The sequence below is a fragment of the Neophocaena asiaeorientalis genome, unplaced genomic scaffold (genome assembly GCF_003031525.2).
Source record: "Neophocaena asiaeorientalis asiaeorientalis breed wild unplaced genomic scaffold, Neophocaena_asiaeorientalis_V1.1 scaffold671, whole genome shotgun sequence".
Classification (NCBI taxonomy): Eukaryota; Metazoa; Chordata; class Mammalia; order Artiodactyla; family Phocoenidae; genus Neophocaena; species Neophocaena asiaeorientalis.
Window position 1 is genome coordinate 3,028,435 of NW_020175533.1, and position 5,539 is coordinate 3,033,973.

Consider the following 5,539-nt stretch of genomic DNA (forward strand, 5'->3'; position numbering starts at 1 on the left):
TTTTCTTTTTTTTTTTTAATTTTTGGCCGTGCCACGCAGCATGTGGGATCTTAGTTCCCCAGCCAGGGATCAAATGCACTCCCCCTGCATTGAAAGTGTGGAGTCTTAACCACTGGACTGCCAGGGAAGTCCCATAGATTTCTTATATTTTTAATCCACCAAATTTGTGGTAATTAGTTACAGCAGCCACAGGAAACTAATATAGATTTTGGTACCTGGATATGTGATGCTGCTGTGTCTTAGTCTGCTTGGGCTGTCATAACAGAATACCACAGACTGTAGTATTAAACAACAGAAATTTATTTTCTCACAGTTCTGGAGGCTAGAAGTCCAAGATCAAGGTGCCATCTGAGTTGATTTCTGATGAGAGCCGTCTTCCTGACTTGCGGATGACTGATATTTGCTGTGTCCTCACGTGGTCTTTCCGTTGTGCATGTGCACTCCTGGTGTCTCTTCCTCTTCTCATAATGACACCATTCCTATTGGATAAGGGCTCCACCCTTATGACCCCATTCAACCTTAATCATCTGCTTAAAAACCCTATTTCCAAATACAATCATTTGGGGGGTTAGGGCTTCAACAAATGAATGGGGGGGTTGAACACAATTAATTCCATAACGTGTTGCAACAAATACCTAAAAAAATTGAAGTGGCTTTGGAATTGGATAGTGGGTAGAGGCTGGAAGAATTTTGAGGCACATGATAGAAAAAGCCTAGATTGCCTTGAATAGACTGCTAGGAAAAATATGAATGTTAAAAGCACTGCTGGTGAAGGCTCAGAAGGAAATGAGGAGCACAGTAGAGAAAGCATACATTGTCTCAGAGAATACGTATATCATCATAAACAGAATATTGGTAGAAATATTAATGTTACAGGTGCTGCTGTTAACAGGGCTCAAGGAAATGAGGAACATGTTATTGGAAACTGGAGAAAAGAAAATCCTTATTATATAAGGCAGAAAACTTAGCTGAATTGTGTCCTACAGTTGTGCGGAAAGCAGAGCTTGTAAGTGATGGACTTGAATATTTAGCTGAGGAGATTTCCAACGAAAATGTTGAGGTACTGCCTGGTTTCTTCTTGCTGCTTATAGTAAAATGTGAAAGGAAAGAGATAAATTGAGGGAAGAACTGTTAAGCAAAATGGATCCAGGATTTAATAATTTGGAAAATTCTCAGGCTGTCCAGATTGTAAAAGACATAAAATTTAGGAGATTCACTGTCAGGAAAGTATGCTCTGGAGAGAAAGCCAAGGGTGTGGCTGGACAGCCTTTTGCTAGTACTAAAGAGATTTTGTGTGTGACTCATGGATCCTCTCAACCATCTCAGTAGAAGTCAGGAATAGAGATGGGATTATCCATGAAAAATTTGAGGAGGACCCTCTTGTCTAATGATGTGAATCCTTGTGCCTTCCATGGGAGATCCAAAAGATTTTTCAGAATGTTATACTGACAGAAACACTGCCTGATTGGCTTGAAAAAAAAAAGAGATAGGATGAAATTAAGGAAGGATTTTGGACTCCCAAAATTTTACTGGTAGGATACAGGCTAAAACTACTCAGCAGCAAACATGTGCTACCCTTCAAGGGAAAGAAAGAATGACTCTTAGGACACAGCCTTGAGCCCAGAGGTAGAGCATCAAGCCACAGAGGATTTATTATTCCCAGGCCTTGAAACTGAATGAAACTTGCCCTGCTGGATTTCACCATTTCCTGGGACCAGTGACACTTTTGTTCCTTCCGTTTTCTCCCTTTTGGAATAGGAATGTCTATAACTCTCATCCTATGCCTGTCCCACCACTGTGTTTTGGGAACAGATAACTTGTTTTCTAGTTCCACAAGTCCAGAGCTGGAGAGTAATTTTGCCTCAGGGTGGATCATACCCAGAGGCTCACTCATACCTGATTTAGATTATTTAGATGATGAGATTTGAAACTTCTGAGCTGATGATATTAAAGTCAGATTTTGAACTTGAGTTGATGCTGTAATGGGTTGAAATTTGGGGAGTATTGGGATAAGGTACATGTGTTTTTCACATAGAGTGGATGTGCATCTTTGGAGGCCAAATGGTGTACTGTTGTAGGCTGAATGATGCCACCACCAAAGATAGGCACATCCTGATTCCTGGAACCTTTGAATGTAACTTAGATGGAAGAAACAGAAGAAAAGAAAAAGAAAAGGGACTTTGCAGTTTGTAGATGTGATTAAGGTAAGAATTTTGAGATGGGGAGATTATCTTGGATTATCCAGGTGACTCTAATCGTAACCATAGTGTCCTCGTAAGAGGGAGGCGGAAGCAGATTTGACAGAAAAGAAGGCAATGTGACAATCAAGCAGAGATTGTAGTGATGTGGCCACAAGCCAAAGAATGCTGATAGCCACCAAAAGAGGAAGAGGCAACAAGCAAATTCTCTCCTAGAGCCTCTGAAGGGAACATGACCTGGCTGACACCTTGATTTTGGTCTTTTGGCCCCCAGAACTGAGAGAATAAATTTCTTATGTTGTTTAAAATTTTTCTTATGTTTTAAACCACCAAATTTGTGGTAATTCATCACAGCAGCCACAGGAAGCTAATATAGATGGCTTAGGGGTAGATTTGGGGTTGTTGGAGGGACTTAGGGGTATGCTTGGAGGTGATTGAGGGCAGTTTGAGGGTATAATTGGGGCATTTGAAAGTGTTTGGGTACAGTTGGAGCCATCAAAGGGAAGACTGAGGTGGGGTTGGGGGAGTCACCAGAGTGTGGTTTGGAGGTATGGTTCTTGAAGGGTGGTTTGGGTGGTACGATTGGAGAAAATTGGAAGATGTTTTGTGGTTATAGTTGCATGTCCCTTAGAATCCATGGGGAGATTGGTTCCAGGACACCCCCATGTGTGAATACCAAAATCCAAGGATGTGCAAGTCCCTTATATAAAATAGCATAGTACAGTTAGCCATCCGTATCCCTGGATGTGGGACCACTGGATATGGAGGCCAACTGTTATTTAAGACAGCTATAGCCGTCATTGAAGAGTGGTTTGGAGGTATAGTTTGAGGCTGTAGCTGTGGGACCAAGGGAAGGTAGTTAAGGGGTATTTAGAGGCAGAGTTGGGGGCTCTCGGAAGGGAAATTGGGGGGGCGAGATTTGTAATTATTGGAGAGTAGTTTGGGATTAGAGTTGGGTATCACTGAAAGGGCACTTTGGGGATATTCTTGGGATTTAGAGGGCAGTTTGAGGGTAAAGTAGGGTCAGTTGGAAGGTTTGGGGATGAAGGTGAGGACCTGGTTGGGTAGTTTAGTGAGGAAGTTTGAGGATCAATAGTGTGGTTTGGGGATATAGTTGAAGGTTGGTGGGTACAGTCTGGGATGTAGTTCAGCGGCCTGTTTGGAGGTCTGGATGTCAGAGGGATTTTATGCGTTATAGTTGAGGAGCTATTAGTAGGTGATTTGGGGGGCAGTGAAAGATCATTGGAATACTATTCTCAGCAATAAAAGGAACAAACTGCTGATACATGCTACAACATGACTGAACCTCAAAAACATTATGCTAAGTGAAAGAAGCCAAATACCAAAAATCCACATATTGGATTTAAAAGGCAAATCTATAGAGACAGAAAGTAGACTAGCAGTTGCCTGGGAGTGGGAATGGGAACAGAGATATTTTGTTTCTTTTTTTAACATCTTTATTGGGGTATAATTGCTTTACAATGGTGTGTTAGTTTCTGCTTTATAACAAAGTGAATCAGTTATACATATACATATGTTCCCATATGTCTTCCCTCTTGCATCTCCCTCCCTCCCACCCTCCCTATCCCACCCCTCCAAGGGAACAGAGATTAAATGTATTTGGTGCCGCAACTAAGACCCGATGCAACCAAATTAATTAATTTAAAAAAGGTATTTGGGGGCTTCCCTGGTGGCGCAGTGTTTGAGAGTCTGCCTGCCGATGCAGGGGACGCAGGTTCGTGCCCCGGTCCGGGAGCATCCCACATGCCGCGGAGCGGCTGGGCCCGTGAGCTATGGCCGCTGAGCCTGCGCGTTTGGAGCCTATGCTCTGCAATGGGAGAGGCCACAACAGTGAGAGGCCCGCGTACCGCCAGAAACAACAACAACAAAAACAAACAAACAAACCAAAACCAAAAACAACAACAAAAAAAAGGTATTTGGGCATGAGGGATCTTATAGGGATAATGAAAATGCTCTAAAACTGGATTGTGGTGATTGCTGCACACTTTGGTAACTTACTAAAATAATTGAATTGAATTGCATGCTTAAAATGAGTGACATTTATGATACGCAAATTATACCTCAATTAAGTTGTTTTAAGAAAAATCATTGTCACAACAATGTGAATGTACTTAATGCCACTGAACTGTACCCTTAAAAATGGTTAAAACGGTAAATTTTATGTTGTAGATATTTTACCACAATAAAGAAAAATGTAATAACTGCAAAAAAAAAGATTGTTTGAGGATGCTTTGTAATATATTAGAGTCACTGAAGAATGAATTAGGGTGTGGATAAGAGTCATTGGAGGGCTTGAGGGACACATTTGGGGTCACTGGAGTATGATTTGGAGGTTCAGTTGGGTAACTACAGAAAGTTAGTGGTTATGGAGGTTTGTTGAGGACTTTTGGAGAGTCCCTCAACTTCGGGGTTGGAGTTTGGATCAGTGGAATGTGGTTTGGAGGTGGAGAGGGTGTTGGAGGGTAGTTTGAAGTGCGGCTGGGGGATCCACCTTGAGTAGTTGGGAGGTCATGGGAGTTTTGCCAGGAGTGGGGTTGGTCAGTGGAAGGTTTGGTGGTGGTGGTGGTGGTGGTGGTGGGAGTTCATGGACCATGGTTTGGCGTTAGAGCACGTGACTGTTGGAATTGATCTGGCGTGCAGGTGGGGGCCACTCCAAAGGTAGTTGAGAATGTTTGGGGTGGTGTTGAGGGCTCTTTAGTGCCATTTGGGGATCAATAGAGTATGGTTAGGACGGTACATGGAGAGTGGTTTAGGGTCATGGAGGGTGTTTTGGGTGCATATTGGGGGTAGAGGGAGGGTGATTTGGAAGTGATCTTCGGAGGTTAACAGTTTCAGGGCTGATTGTAGATGGTTTGGGGGAACAACTTGGGGGTATTGGAGAGTAGCTTATTTGTACATTTTGGGTGTCCAAGGAAGGCAGATTGGGGGTACTGCTTTGGGATCAATGGACGATAGTTTGGGGATACAATTTGGGAGATGATGGAGTGTGGTTTGGAGAGCATTTGGGGCACCGGAGGGTAGTTGGGGGAATTTAGAAGTGTGGTGGTGGCTGATAGAAGGCAGTCTGTGGGTAATTCTTGGGTGCTCATTGCGGGGTGAATTGGGGTGAGGGGCGCTAGTCTGATCACTGAGGGGGCGTGGCCTCGGTAGGGGACAGCTCCACGGCCCTCGAGAAAGCGTGTGCGCAAGCGCTCCGAACTGGTTCGCTCTTGGCGCTCCCAGGGCAGGGAAAGAAAAAAAGAAAAGGAAAAAAAAAAAACAAAAAAAGAAGATCCGAACTGGCGCCTGCGCACTTGGTCTCCGCCGCTGCTGTGGTCTCG